This window comes from Bactrocera dorsalis, chromosome 4 (assembly GCF_023373825.1).
Source record: "Bactrocera dorsalis isolate Fly_Bdor chromosome 4, ASM2337382v1, whole genome shotgun sequence".
Classification (NCBI taxonomy): domain Eukaryota; kingdom Metazoa; phylum Arthropoda; class Insecta; order Diptera; family Tephritidae; genus Bactrocera; species Bactrocera dorsalis.
Window position 1 is genome coordinate 58,733,806 of NC_064306.1, and position 16,182 is coordinate 58,749,987.

Consider the following 16,182-nt stretch of genomic DNA (forward strand, 5'->3'; position numbering starts at 1 on the left):
TTGCATGTGCCACAACCCACGGACTAGCGACCTACCGTTTACCGAATCGATATGCCAAAACGGAATGAACGCCAGCTTGCCATATGAAAACAAAGTAAGCAAAGAATTCCAGCAAAAACAAAAGAAATACAGCGCATCAAATAAGTGAGCGATGTGGAATTACAAGCAACGCTGATTGCTTTCAATTATGCAATGAATAATCACGTAATTAAAGGAAGAGTGAAGCGAATGGGCCAAGCCGTGGCCACGGACCAGCGCGCGCCTTTGGCACTGTGAGAGTGGGAGACGGGCACGGCAATGCGGTAAGTAGAAAATCTTGTTGGAAGTGTAATTAAAAAACTTGCGAACTTACAACGTTTACACAACTGACTAAACGAATGGCGGCAGCTGAGCGCAATGGAGTCGGCCAGAAGGCGCTGTGGCAGCGCACAGGCACACGGAGTGGATGGGCAAGACATAACTAGCAGTGTTTGTATAATAAGGCGGCCACTTACCTGGTTAAATGTTGAATACCAAATTCAAAGCTCGTCGTTGAGTGCTTGAACTGTCACACTTCAATGTTGTGTGTGAGTGTGTGGGTACAGGAGCAATGCGACGACGGCAGAGTTTATTAGCTTTGCGGCGCGAGGAAGGAACGTAGAGAGAAATTCAATAAAAATTATACGATAAAGATGTGGCGGCGAATCGGTTAGTTAGGATTGCAATGGGCACTACTTTTTTCTTTGGTTAAAAGTAGGAAAGAACGAATTTGCTTTTATATATATTTTTCGCAACACTTTCTCAAACAACCGTTACGCGAACGTTGAACTTTCACGTTTGATGGTGCTCACTACCTTTTCCGCAATGTCCGCACATCCAGCGACAGGGCAGGCTAATCAAGCTTAAATAATGAACTCAAATCGATTACTTGTTGCCGCGTGCAAAGAAAAATCAAATATCAGCCGAGTAGATAAGAGAAAATTAGCTGCAATCACGTTGTCTTTTATTTTAGTCACGTAATCATCTATTTGCTTGATTTTTTTTAATTTCACTCCCATTTACTTTGTGTGAAAAATTTCACGCTTTTTTTTTGCGCCGCTCACACTCGCGCTGATCGGCAGGCAATGCAAATTCACGCGCACTCACGAATCACGTACGAACGCTTGTAAGGTGGTCGACAGATTGGCAGTGAAATAACGACAATCGCGACAAAGCAACGAAGAGATAGAGAAAAGTATGCAAAAACAAAAGAACACACGCTTGAAAATATTAATAAACAGCAGCAACGCGCTTCCGCTTATTATTGACGCGGCTATAACTGCAGTTGCGGCTTATGTAACGCACGTATGTTGTTGTTGTATTGTTATTATAATATTATCTTTATCGGAACGTCCGTCTGAACGTCTGAGTTCTGCACAGAACTTCACTTACACACTTTTGCTTTCTGGCAACAGCTTTTTGTATTTATTTTTAGAGATTTTTTTATTTCGCTCCCGCTTTCGTTCGCTTTATTACTTTATAAGACTGACAAACGACAAAAGTTGTGTGAAAAGAATTTTTATATTTTCTTTATATATTTTTGTTATTGTTTGCTTGTTTACTTTTTGTTTGCTTGTTTACTTTTTCAGCAGTTTTTTTGTTTTTGTTTTGGGGCACTTTTTTTATTTCTGTCTGATTTTGAGCAAGTGTTCGATTTCGTTGCCTCGAGTCTCGATTACTTAACTTTTTTTGTTTTTGTTGCTTTGGTTTTTATACAGCGCAGTGTTCGCTTTCCGGCAACAGCAGCCTTTCTCAGGTTTTTGTTTGTTGCTTTTGTTCTTTCAGGCAGGTGTTGGCGTTGACATTCTGCAAAGAAAATATAAATAAATTATTTTTCGTCAGGTTATACATATATATACACACACACACACACAGAAACACTTCAGTGTTGCTATTTGTGGAGCGTTTAAGCTTTTGTAATGCTTCAGGTGAAGAGTGAATGAACTCGGGGGTTACGCGCATCAACTTGGGTGCTTGTATGCAGGTTAAGGTTCAGCGACTCAATGGAAAATGTTTCAAGGTATTTTTAGTATAATAATTGGATATAATATTGTGGCAAGAAGTCCGAGTTGCTTATTAGTAAAAATATTTTTGTTAATACCCAAAAACGCTTAAAATATTTCGATATAATCTCGAGAACTGAGGTATAGATTGAAATTAACATATACTTAGAATACTATAGTATATGTATTATATAATATATATCTCTTTATACTTAAAGTATTAAGTATTTAAGATTGAAAGCAATATTGCATACTAACAAATATGTTAATTTTCACGACTTCTTAGTCATGGTGCTAACTTGAATAGTTATATTCAATACACCATAAAAAAATTATTAAAAAAATTTATAAAATTTGACCCGGACTGATAACCAAAAATTTATTTTCATGTAAGTATTATATACAAAACTTTATCTCATTTAAAACAGACTCCTTCTGAACCAAGAAAAGCATGAAAAAGCTGCAGCTGGCTCTGCCTTGGCGCCTCATCTGCCAGATCGTTGGATACTTTCGTAACTATATTCATAAATACACGTCTTCGCACAAGTAATTATGTGTTTGATGAATGTAGGGTTCTCAGCTGCGTTGTAGGCATCTCGTGGGTGCCCTTTAGCCGACGTCTTTCTCACAAAAGTTTCACGTTTCGTTTACTACGAGTCAGGAGGCTTCATACCCAAAAACCTTGACTAGATTGTGTTGAGATGCCCTAATGTAAGTAGTATCTCTGATATCAATTAAGTTTTTATTTTTTTTTTTCAATCTTATCGCAATTAGCAGAGATAACTTTTGACTTTCACTAAATGCTTTGTGCCACTCAATTACATGTTTTTGTGATAAAGTAGACTCCGCAAAACACTTCTGCAATATTTGCTATGATTTTGTAGCCACGATTCCGTTGGAAAACCCATTGATTACTCGTTTATCTGTTGTTTTATGAACAAAATCGCCAGACAAACAAAAACAGCTGCCAAGTACTAACTACTAAGTGGAATATGGAGATTAATTGATACACTAATTGACATAGGAAATCAAACATCAATTGAAGATATTAAGGGTTATCCGAGTCAAATTTGATTAGATGGTTTATAGCAATTATATTAACGAATACGGTAGTTTTAACTTGCTTAGTAATTTTCAATGAAAGACCAGGACTTCTTAACCCCATTTTACCACCGCCTATGTTTTTCGAAATAACTCTAACTAATAAATACCTAAATATCTTTAATTTGGAATCATAAGCTAGTATTTCATCTTTCATTGTTCATTTCTATACTCTGTGATTTATTGAATAACAAGCTTTCAAACAATTTCAGACCGTTTTTCGGAAGATCAAGAATTAAATCAATATAATATCATGATCTTTACGACACCTACTTCGGCAGGCATGTAAAGTAGTTAAAATTGGGTTTGATGCTAAAACCATAGTGTGAACAGTGCGATATGTCACGTTCTAAGCGAAACGAACAGCCCAAAATGTTAGTACTAATTGTAAACAAATCATTGCTCTATTTTGGATTATGATACCGCTAATATATTTTTTGCTGCCTATGCATTTATGCATCCACCAATCCTAATTTCATTTCACTACATACAAATCTTGAACGCCAATAATATACAATTTTTAGTCTCCTCGATGAAACATTTTTGAATAAAATGAGTACTAAATTTTTTTTTTGGGAACCCAAATTTTGTTTAAGCATAGAAATTACAAGGAATCGGTTGTCTCAGATTGAAAGGCGAAAGGCTACATCAAACAACAAGATAACCAACAGTGGACAGTCTCTTGAGCACTCTTTTCACCCACTCTACATAAAATTTTATACTTACTACGATGAACATTACTTTAATGAATCAGAAGATCCAGCTCAGAGATATAGTGATCACCGCAAAACGTCTTTTTCGAGAAGACCTGACGGAGATCAACTGTAGTTCCTTTCCAAATAAATATTTATGCTAATACTAAGTCTTAAAATACAGTTAAAAGATACCGTAATACTCGTATGTGTACAAATTTTTGGATCCATAAAGTTGAAAGTTTTCTCAGAAAAAAATCTGGAAATTTTGTTTCGACCTTCTAACTCTCCCTTAACTTTATTTCAAGACAAACCTTCAGTAAGCACTATAAATATTCATAATTGCATATGTAGCAGAAGCTTTTCCAAGCCAGCTTAAATAATTATTATTAGCGCATATAAATATGTATATCAAGTAAATAGAGAAGTACAAATACGTAGATAACAGCAGATTTAGCTATATACGAGTATGGTCTTCAAAGCAACAATAGAAATCTGCCAAAAGTAATTGAAAGCGCCTGTCAGTGCATATGGAGTTTGTTAATGAGATAACTAGTGGAAGTTCAATGAAAAGATTTTACATTTGAAAAGGCTTATTAAAGTGATGAATATTCAGTAGAAGCAATTAATATGGTTTGTTTATATAATTACTCGGCTATAATCGCGTAAGCGGTGTCTACGCCAGTAAAGAAGAAGAAGAAGTTTATATAATATTGTATATTATATTCTAATATATGTTTTAACTACAAGCCATTGTAGCGGAGTACACTGTATGAATGCATTTCTCTATTTGGAAATGGAAGCAAATACTATACAGCGAGTGAACTGTCAGAAATTTGCTTATTTTCATCAACTCAACAACAATAACAATGTCAGAAACGTCACTGAAACTAAATAAAACAAGTAAAGATCAAGTAAACTCAAAACAATGCGGACTCTTTGATAAAACTGTCATGTAAACCTTGAGCTATGAACAAAAAATCATATAATAGAAGACAACAATCGAAGATAGTATTAAAATTCAGAAAGAAAATTTAAAGTACAATATGTATAATTCACAGTTATGTAGCTACTTAAAATTTGATTGCCTCTTATTGCATTTTCACCTTTGGCAAATTAACCTTTTTGAGTGAAAAATTGCCAGTCTGCCGCAAATCAAGCGCAGACATCAAAGTCTAGACTGATTATATAATTGATTGCTTAAATATTTTTTTATTGCTTTGCTTCATATTCGCTTTTCGAGCCGAAATTCGGCGAAAAATCACTTTAAACTGTTTCACTTTTTCTCGTCTTCGCTGGTGAAGTGCGCGCAAGAAAATTGATATGGAAAATATGCAAGGAGCGTCAGACGAAGTAGAAATTGGGATGTTGGTGAAGATTGCTAAAATCTGGGAGGGATTACTTCGTACGAAAATGATGCTATCTCATGATGGTTTTACTTCAAGTACGCCGTAGTTCTCTGTGAATAACGTTCGGTCCATGTCTGAAGTTAGTTGCGTCCGAAGTCTGGTCGGGGTATTCTTTTATGTAGTAGGCGTAGTTGAGGAAGCAACTCTTGATGCTCCTAGGGGACGGATCCGCTCCAAAGAGGTGACTGCAGGGATATTTTCTGCGAAAGCACCCCAACAGAAACATTAGGCTCCTTAACTGGAAGCTTACCCGCGCACTATGCAAGTGTTCGATGGCAGACATCAATGGGCATCCCGTCGTTGTACGTAATCTGCGGTTTCCTCGTCTGCATTTCACTGCATCCAGACGACCATATTAGTAGGGCGTAGTATAGAACCGATCGGCCGACTACATTGTGTGTTGCCAACAATATTCCTTCGTCTTTTCTCCATGTGCTGCCGGCTAATGACTTGAGGATTTTGCTGCAGCTCTGTACTTTGGCAATAATAGCGGTCGTCTGAGGAATGAAGGAGCACAGGCTAAGTCACACCTAAAATCTTGGAGTTATTGACAGTAGAAATCTTAAAGCCATCGACTAGAATAGTAAGGTCAAGTCTGTACTCCTTCATCCGGTTTGTGCACATGGTCGCTGTGGATTTAGTGGAGGAGCAAGTTAGGAAGGTCGGGCAGATAGCCATTTACGTTTGAGCCTATGCCATCAATTCCATTGCTCGACGTCATTATCGAGCAATCATCAGCGTACGAAGTGATAGAAATTCCTTCTGCTGGTTATTGCAACAACCTCCGACCAACTTGCCTAGATCAGTCCACTGTATCATACAGCTAAGATGCAATGGCACCGAGCAAAGTTAAGTCTTTGGATGGAAATTTTTTTATTTTTTTTTATCAAAGATGTTGAAGTTTTTGATATATATATTTTCTTAAACCTTCTTTAAAGCTAAAATTATCAAGCATTACTTTATCATTAAAATCATTAAATATTACACAGCTGATTTTAATTTTGCTAATTTACGCTCGAGAGAAAACGCACTATCATCGTGACGTTTTCTAATTACATTAAATACAAGAAAAAAATAACGAAATAAAAGAAAAGCAAACCGAAAATAAAATAACTTAAAACTCGCCGCTGAAAGCGACTCCCTACTATACGCAGCTGGGAACCCTCCGATTCGCGCACTCTCACTTTTTTCGCCTTACAATTTTATGCTTCAATTATCGCACAACTTTTCCAGTAAACGCCAAACACCAAAAGAAGAAAACGCCGAAACCTACAATACCGCCATTCAAAGCAGTTATATAGTAGATATATGTATGTGTGTGTTTATAGCGGAATTGTGTTCGCATTACATAAATTTCGTTAACGGATGACTTAACAAACACATTGCGGAGCCAGTCGACTTCGATTTTTCTTTATTTAATTTTTGGAATTTTTTTTGCAAAACAAAAAAAAACGAAAATGAAATTTGCTTGGCGCGCACAGCTGGAGTTGATATCTCCCGGCAACGAATTAAAGAGCAAGCAAACTGCTTGAAGTCCCTTTCTGCAACCAAAATTTTCGCCATTTAAATTTTTATATTTTTTATGTTTCTGAGCACATTTTTGTAACGGTTTTTTTTAAATATCTATTACCAAATAATGTTGTCGCTCGTTTTCGTTGGAAAAAGTGAAATGTTAGCAGTTAACTATTGAAGGAGACGGACAAAAAATATAGCATTTTACTATTAAAACACACCTAAGGCAAATCTGGCAAAATAATGAGGGAGAAAAAATTATCAGCGTAGTGTTTCGAATGTGCATAGTCATGTGTGTTTGTAAGTAACGACATAGTAGTGGGAAAAATAGCAAAGTGACCAACCGGTTTGGGTTCGAAATTGAATTGAAAAAATAGCTTAAAGCTTTGTCTTGTACCCTCCAATATCGCTTGAGGCATAGTAAATGGTCAGATACAATATGCATATGTTTAAGGTAAAGACCCTGCAGGAAAAAGGTTTACTAGTAAATATATATTTTAACTCATAAAAAGAAAATTTGGTAGCAATTTATATAGATCTCAGGTTCATAGCTATAAGCTCATGTAAGAAGCCTTCTTTTCATCTTACGAGACTCACGATTTCATTCAATTTCAGTAGAAGTTTAACTAATTCGCGCATATAAGGATCTCCATTTAAGACTCAAGACTTCGTTTCTATTCGTGACTATTGCTTTTTATTACTTTTTAATAATTAGAAACCACAAAATAACGGGTGATTTTTTGAGGTTTGGATTTTCATGCATTAGTATTTGACAGATCACGTGGGATTTCAGACATGGTGTCAAAGAGAAAGATGCTCAGTATGCTTTGACATTTCATCATGAATACGAATTACTAACGAGCAACGCTTGCAAATCATTGAATTTTATTACCAAAATCAGTGTTCGGTTCGAAATGTGTTTCGCGCTTTACGTCCGATTTATGGTCTACATAATCATTTCTCATTTCTGGTTGAATGGCTACGTAAATAAGCAAAATTGCCGCATTTGGGGTGAAGAGCAACCAGAAGCCGTTCAAGAACTGCCCATGCATCCCGAAAAATGCACTGTTTGGTGTGGTTTGTACGCTGGTGGAATCATTGGACCGTATTTTTTCAAAGATGCTGTTGGACGCAACGTTACGGTGAATGGCGATCGCTATCGTTCGATGCTAACAAACTTTTTGTTGCCAAAAATGGAAGAACTGAACTTGGTTGACATGTGGTTTCAACAAGATGGCGCTACATGCCACACAGCTCGCGATTCTATGGCCATTTTGAGGGAAAACTTCGGACAACAATTCATCTCAAGAAATGGACCCGTAAGTTGGCCACCAAGATCATGCGATTTAACGCCTTTAGACTATTTTTTGTGGGGCTACGTCAAGTCTAAAGTCTACAGAAATAAGCCAGCAACTATTCCAGCTTTGGAAGACAACATTTCCGAAGAAATTCGGGCTATTCCGGCCGAAATGCTCGAAAAAGTTGCCCAAAATTGGACTTTCCGAATGGACCACCTAAGACGCAGCCGCGGTCAACATTTAAATGAAATTATCTTCAAAAAGTAAATGTCATGAACCAATCTAACGTTTCAAATAAAGAACCGATGAGATTTTGCAAATTTTATGCGTTTTTTTTTTTTAAAAAAGTTATCAAGCTCTTAAAAAATCACCCTTTATTAAAAACAGGTGAGAAAAACTTACATTTTCTGGAATAATGCCGGAAAGGCAAATCAAGTCACACATTGGACGAATACTAGTTCATTATCAAGCAGGGCTTTAAGCATGATCTATATAAATCATGGACAAGTTAATATTTGACCGAATAGTCCACGTTCATCACGCAGTTCAAAAAATATAGCAACCTTAGCTGAGAGCGTACACGAAGACCGTGGAGAGTCGATTCGGCACCGTTCGCGGCAACTCGGACTGACGTATGGAAACGACCTGGCGTATTTTACGTCGATGTCTTGAATAGGAAGCGTGCAAAATACATCTTATTCAAGAACTCTATAGCCTCTAAGAAAGTTCCAAGAAGATCTGACGTTTTCAAGCCAAATCTTCTTCAACGATGAGGTCCATTTCTGTCTCTATCGGTATGAAAACAAGCAAAATTGCCGCCTTTTGGACAAAGACCAACCACAAAAGGTTCAAGAGCTGACATTTCATCGAGAAAAAATAACGATTTTAGTGTGGTTTGTAAGGCGCTAAAATCTTCGATACACATTTCTTCAAAAATGATGCCGATGAGAAGGTAGCCATCAATGGCGACCGTTATCACGCCGACTATTTGATGTCTGAGATTCAAGATCGTGATTTCTGTGACATTTGGCTTCAACAAGACGAAGCCACTTTACATACAACGCATCAATCAATGGATTCATTGAGAGAACACTTCAATAAGAAGATAATTTCACGTTTTGATCCGGTGGTTATAAAACCGTTAAACTTTTTCCTGTCCCTGCTTCTTTCCACACGAAAAATTATTGCCTATGCTTAGGATCAGCGCTCAAAGATTCTGAAGTTATGCGCAAAAATAACCCATTTTTTGTTTTCTTCATTCAGAGAAGTTATGAAAGTTATTATTTTGGAATCAAAGCCTTCTCTTGCACTTTGAATATGAAAATTAATTAATTTTATCATTTGAGCAAATATTTTTCTGTAATTTTAAACAAAACTCATGATAAGTAAGTAAGCTTCAAGGTCGAAAAGGCCAAGTTATAGAACCACGCGCTTAAATGTAGGCAACGTTTCGCTTTAACAATTATGTTGCCTACATTTAGGGTGAGAATTCGAAAGGGCTTAATGTTAAAGCCATTCAAGCAAAAGATCGAATATATGTAAAAACACATAATTAACTTATTAACACTCATTGCCCTACATTCTAATCCTCAACTAATTTGTGTACTCAATAAATAATCAAATATCTATGCGAGCTACATTACAATACACTTTCGAAAGACTTTCTCCCAAAATTTAACTAATTTCACTATGGTTCTAATATTATAAATCTTCATTGTTGTACAGCAGCTTTTTGTTGCAATGAAATGAAATCGAAATTGAAAGGTAATTCAGAGCAATATATAGCAGAGGAGTATCAGCAGCAGAGGAGCGACAACAGAGGAGCACCAGCAGAGTGCCAGCAATAACAACAACAACAGCAATAAGCCAACCAAACAAGCATTGTCTTCTTGTAATCAAGTCTTTGTTGTTGCCACACAAAGTGGCAGCAAGAAAAGCGCAGCAAGCAGCAAGCAATACTAATGCGCTTGCCACAGTTTTGTGTGTTAATGTGGCAACAATGGCAGCAAGCGCTGAGAAGCAAAACAAGTTGGCTGTATACAAAGTGAATTTATGTACCCAAAATATGTATATAATATTATATAACCAATATATATGTGTACATAAACTGTTTGCCTCACTTTTGCATGGCCAAAGCTTGCATTTCGTTGCTGTTGTTGTTGCAGCTGTATTTGCCGTCTACAGCGTCTTTGTCGTCGCCATCAACAAGCCAACAATATATAATTCTTGCCAAACACTGTTAGCTGTTAATATTAAATGTTGTTGTTGTCGTCAACGTTTTTGTTGTTATTGTTGCTCTGTTTGCAACTTATTGCTGTTTGTTGTGGTTGTGCTTGCAGCTTTGGCTGTCGCCAATGCCTGTTGCAGCACTCAGCACTGCTGTTGTCGTCATCATCAGCAGTCGCATTATTGTTGTAATTGTTTTTGTTGTTGTTGCGTTTATTGTGCTTGTTGTTCTGCTTGTTGCTGATGTTGTCGTGATTGTCGTCTACAGGCATTATTACAACACTCGCCGCATTTGCCATTGTCTTTGCTACTCAACTAGTTGTTGTTGTAAACTGCTTGTAGTTCCACATTTCAGCGCTTTTGTGCCGCTGCTGGCTTCGCTTGTGTGATTATTGTCGTGAAACTGCGCTGTGTTATGCAGTTGCTGTGGCTTATTGTTGTTGTCAAGCATAGTTTCTCGCTATTTGCAGTTATTTATTTCGGTTTTTAAGATCTTTGTTGTTGTTGTTTTTTGTTTTTAAACGCTGACAAGATATCGCTGCCTCTCACTTGCTCTAGCCAACTCTCTCTCTCTCTTTCTCTGTCGCTCCCTAACCAAAAATGCAGCCATTATCCTCCAGTCCGTTTGCCTTGCAGCACTTACGGCAAATTGTTTGTTGTTATTTTTGACCGTTAAACTAAAAACTTTTGTAATTGGAATTTCTTTTCAGCTTTAGTTCAAAATTTTATGTTAAAAGTTGGACGTTTGCATTTCTCAAAATCTTCGCCACTTTAAACTTCAAGCTTCCAGCTAAACAAATTTCCACATTTCCCTCAATGTCCGGTCAGTGAGTGTCCACTTGACACACACATACACAAAAAACATAAAAACACGACACGCATACACACATACACACATATTTTTACACACCACCCAAAAATCCAAATATTTGCGCATTTAAATACTCGAGTCCTCCATCAATATGTGCCTTGTGTTGGCTTGTCTCTCTTCTTCTTTCTTCTTGCTTTATGAATTTAATTTCGCATTGAAAGTTTGGCATTTTTCGAAAATCTTTAAAATTATTGAAACCATATTTCTCAAGTTACTGTGCGGTGCTTATGTCCGAATTTTATGTTTTACTTTAATGGATTTTGTAAAAGTAAAGGCGTCCTTGTAGAGTTAAAGTTGCCGGTGGTAAACTTATAAGAAAACAAAAGCAACTTTTACACAAACAAACAACCGCAATGGCGAAAAACTTCGAAAATAGCTAAAATATTAATGAATTCGGTTTATGGTCAAGTTATAATATATTTAATGTTTTTAGTTGAAAGTGAATGAAAATAAATATTTCTCAACGATTATAATCAAATTAACTCTGATTTTGAAAATTTCTTAAGTAAACTTTGAAAGATTTTATAGAAGAGTTAAGAAAGTTCCATTTATTTTTTTCATTAGAACTTTTTATTTAAGAAAAAAATTCAAAAACTTTAGGAAGCTTTAGTTCCAACGCTCATTGGAAGTCGATTGCAGCTTGTTTTATCGAAGTAAGTCTCGTTTCAGTTAGCAAAACGTCCGTTGTCCTTTCTAAAAGCTTTTTCAATACATTTCTTCAACTATTCTAGAAGATATTTCGAGAATTATTTATACGAACTCAGTGATGGAGATCAAAGTAATATTCCAATAAACTAAAACTCTCGAACGGATTGTAGAGGAAAGTTTTTAACACAATAAAGGATTTGTCTCGGAAAACAATATCCAAGCTGCGAGTTCATTTTTGCTATACCAAAATGACTGAGTAGGAACTTAGTCAAAAATCTACTAAAATATTGCCCGAAATCCATGAGGTGAGCGAAATTCTTCGAAGGGAAAATAATGAAAAAAATTATTATAATCTTGTGACCAGAAAAAGAAATAAAAAATAATATCGATAAATACTGAAAATTAAGTATATCGATTTATGGATATTACAAAACTTAAAAGTATGGACAATTTTTTAGATAGAAACTGTGTTTTCGTTTAAAATATTGTGGATAGTGAACCAAACAAAAAATAAATAGCGATAAATACTGAAAATTATGTATATCGATTTATCGATAATATTTACAAAACTTGAAAAGTATGGAAAATTTCATGTGTTAAATTTTTTTTCGATTAAAAATATACGAAAAGAATATCGATAATTACCGATAGATAATTTTATCGATTAAACGTTAATATTTAAAAATTTTATGGAAATGTCGTTAAAAATAAAAAAATTATAAAAAATAAAATTTTTGTAAATCTTTTTGTTAACTATACCGATAAATCGATAACTTTTAGAAATTTTAGGTAAATAAATTATTGTTACCAGTGGCACTTTTGTAGTTAGTGGTAAATTTCAAAACTTTAAAAAATTTGGTCGATTACATTATTGTGACTAGTGAGCCAAACGAATGAAATATCGATAACTAATAAAATGTAAATGTATCGATTAATCGATAAATTTACAAAATATTAGGTAATTGTCGTTAACATTTTGTAAAATTCAAGGATTTTTCAAGGATTTAAAAATTTCGATTATAATATTGTGACTCGTAAACCAAGCAAACACCGGTTACGGTAGTACAGTGAAAACTACTAGAAAATTTTGAAAACTTTATGATTAAGTATATCGATTAATCGATAACTTTTGCTAAATTTAGGTAAATATTGTTGAAAGTATCACCTTTTTGTTACTGGAACATTTTCTCGGCTTAACAAAAAGAATTCAATTACGTTATTGTGGCTAGAGAAACAAACAAGTACCAAGAGACGATTGCAGATAGTTAACCATAACGATGAATCGATAATTTTTACAAATTTTAGGGAAATGTCGTTAAAAATAAAAACTCTATGCAAGGATTATCGATCCGAGGCTTGTTGTTTCCTTTCTTTGGAAGTGTTTTTTTACGTGGCGGGTCCCAAACCCAGCGCCCAACCCTATGTAGGGGATGTTTCGCCTTCTCACTTTAGCTCGCCTTCATACGGATGTTTTTAGGCTACCCAGAGGATACTTGGACAAAGACCGGAAGTCGTGAGCTGCTTGAGTCATATGTAAAAGAATCGTTTCTGGCCACTCCCAAGTGAATGGCGATCAGAGAACATTCCTCCCTTGCGTGAACTTCTACACATGACTCCATCCACCGAGTCCGATACCGAGAGTTGAAGAGGGAAGTGAAACGAATTTGCAGACAGAAAAAGAAAGAGGCCGAAATGTGTGTGTATGAAGAGCTTGATAAGCTGGCCGACAGGGGTAATGTTCGAAAATTCTACGAAAAGATACGGCGGCTAACTGAAGCTTTCAAGACCGAAGTATACTCTTGTGGAACCCTTAAACTCTCAATTGTATTCTAAAACCACGCTATTATCGACATTTTATAAAGTGTTCTGTGTTAGCAGAAAGAAATTACTTCTGCAAAATTTTAATTTAACTACAAGTACAAGAAGAAAAAATTCAAATATTTATCAGAAAAGTACAAATTTTGTTGCCAAGCATAATACAAAGTAGTCACTTTGTTCATTGTAAACTTCGCAGATAAAAATATGACATAAATATATTTGCACTCTGCCATTCATTTGTGATTCATTTTGGTGCAAAGTCTTGTCATTTGTTTATTTACATATACTTTACACATATTTGTATATTTACCTCACACTCGAGGTAATTTATATTCGCTAATGGCTGAGTAAGCAATATTTCTAACTTAAAATTTATGAGTTTTTTTTGTGCAAGATAAAGGTTGATATTTTCCCCCAAGATTTGTGTAAAGTAGTGTTAATATTTTTGCAATGGAAGATGAGTACTTTTTGCCATCATTTGTTGGGTAATTTGCGAGGAAATTAGCGATTGTGAAATTTGAAAATCACGGCTATTAGCTGCACTTAAAGCATTTTTCTAAAATGTGAGCGGTACAAAGACTGAATTGTAGACATAACTTAGCATTAATTATTGGATTTGTCTAGACTTCCAGGTTTACAGATTATTCCTTCACTGACGTTTAAATAAATAACGGGTGATTTTTTTGAGGTTAGGATTTTCATGCATTAGTATTTGACAGATCACGTGGGATTTCAGACATGGTGTCAAAGAGAAAGATGCTCAGTATGCTTTGACATTTCATCATGAATAGACTTACTAACGAGCAACGCTTGCAAATCATTGAATTTTATTACCAAAATCAGTGTTCGGTTCGAAATGTGTTTCGCGCTTTAATTTTGTTCAGCGATGAGGCTCATTTCTGGTTGAATGGCTACGTAAATAAGCAAAATTGCCGCATTTGGGGTGAAGAGCAACCAGAAGCCGTTCAAGAACTGCCCATGCATCCCGAAAAATGCACTGTTTGGTGTGGTTTGTACGCTGGTGGAATCATTGGACCGTATTTTTTCAAAGATGCTGTTGGACGCAACGTTACGGTGAATGGCGATCGCTATCGTTCGATGCTAACAAACTTTTTGTTGCCAAAAATGGAAGAACTGAACTTGGTTGACATGTGGTTTCAACAAGATGGCGCTACATGCCACACAGCTCGCGATTCTATGGCCATTTTGAGGGAAAACTTCGGACAACAATTCATCTCAAGAAATGGACCCGTAAGTTGGCCACCAAGATCATGCGATTTAACGCCTTTAGACTATTTTTGTGGGGCTACGTCAAGTCTAAAGTCTACAGAAATAAGCCAGCAACTATTCCAGCTTTGGAAGACAACATTTCCGAAGAAATTCGGGCTATTCCGGCCGAAATGCTCGAAAAAGTTGCCCAAAATTGGACTTTCCGAATGGACCACCTAAGACGCAGCCGCGGTCAACATTTAAATGAAATTATCTTCAAAAAGTAAATGTCATGAACCAATCTAACGTTTCAAATAAAGAACCGATGAGATTTTGCAAATTTTATGCGTTTTTTTTTTAAAAAAAAGTTATCAAGCTCTTAAAAAATCACCCTATACTTATACTCTAATAAATAAGGTTATATGCAAAGAGAGCCCATAAGCGCCCATTCTCAGACTAAATGGTGAGGCTATAGTGATTTTGTCATGGACCGAAATTTTTCCACATCTGTAGAATATTTTATAAGATATAAAATTTGTTCCAAAAATTAGACGGAATATAACAACTAACAGTGTTTTTGTATTCTCAAAGGGTTATATATAGCTAATTTCAATTTCAAGTCAAAGTATTAGGTGTGTACTTTCAGAAAACATAATGAGATTTGAAATACATCAAAATAAAACTTTTTTTAAGAAAACATCTTTAATACAGAAAATATCGCATGTGTGCAAATCGTGACGACAAAACGAGCAATGTATTAGAAATAGTAACGAACCCGAAATCGAAATCGTCGTAAAAAATGCGTGACAAGTTAATCGAGCGAGACGAAATAGAGTTTGATTATGTGTTTGATGGGGGAGAGATTGTATGCGGAGAGCAAACTGAGAAATACTCAATAAAAATGATACAAAAAAGCAAAAAAATTACAAAAAAATTAAATTATATTAAATATAAAAATAAAAAAAAAATAAAAAAAAAAATAAAATAAAACATAAATTTGAGTAAACTTAAATTTATACTTAAAGTTAACTTAAACTTAGACTTAGACTTAGTCTTAAACTTAAACTTAAACTTAAACTTAAACTTAAACTTAAACTTAGACTTAGACTTAGACTTAGACTTAGACTTAGACTTAGACTTAGACTTAGACTTAGACTTAGACTTAGACTTAGATTTAGACTTAGACTTAGACTTAGACTTACACTTAGACTTAGATTTAAACTTAGACTTAGACTTAGACTTAGACTTAGACTTAGACTTAGACTTGGACTTTGATTTAGACTTAGACTTAGACTTAGACTTAGACTTAGACTTAGACTTAGACTTAGACTTAGACTTAGACTTAGACTTAGACTTAGACTTAGACTTAGACTTAGA

At 35.4% G+C, this 16,182-nt stretch overlaps 1 protein-coding gene across 7 annotated transcripts in view; it reads right to left on the reverse strand.

The window, feature by feature from the left end:
• Nucleotides 1-16,182, reverse strand: part of LOC105225696 (furin-like protease 2) — a 725,052-nt gene that overhangs the window by 337,987 nt on the left and 370,883 nt on the right. For all 7 annotated transcript variants that reach the window (XM_049455566.1, XM_049455565.1, XM_049455568.1 and 4 more), the window contains exon 2: nucleotides 495-1,824. The gene's annotated coding sequence lies outside the window, so the exon portion shown is untranslated. The remainder of the gene's footprint in view (nucleotides 1-494; nucleotides 1,825-16,182) is intronic.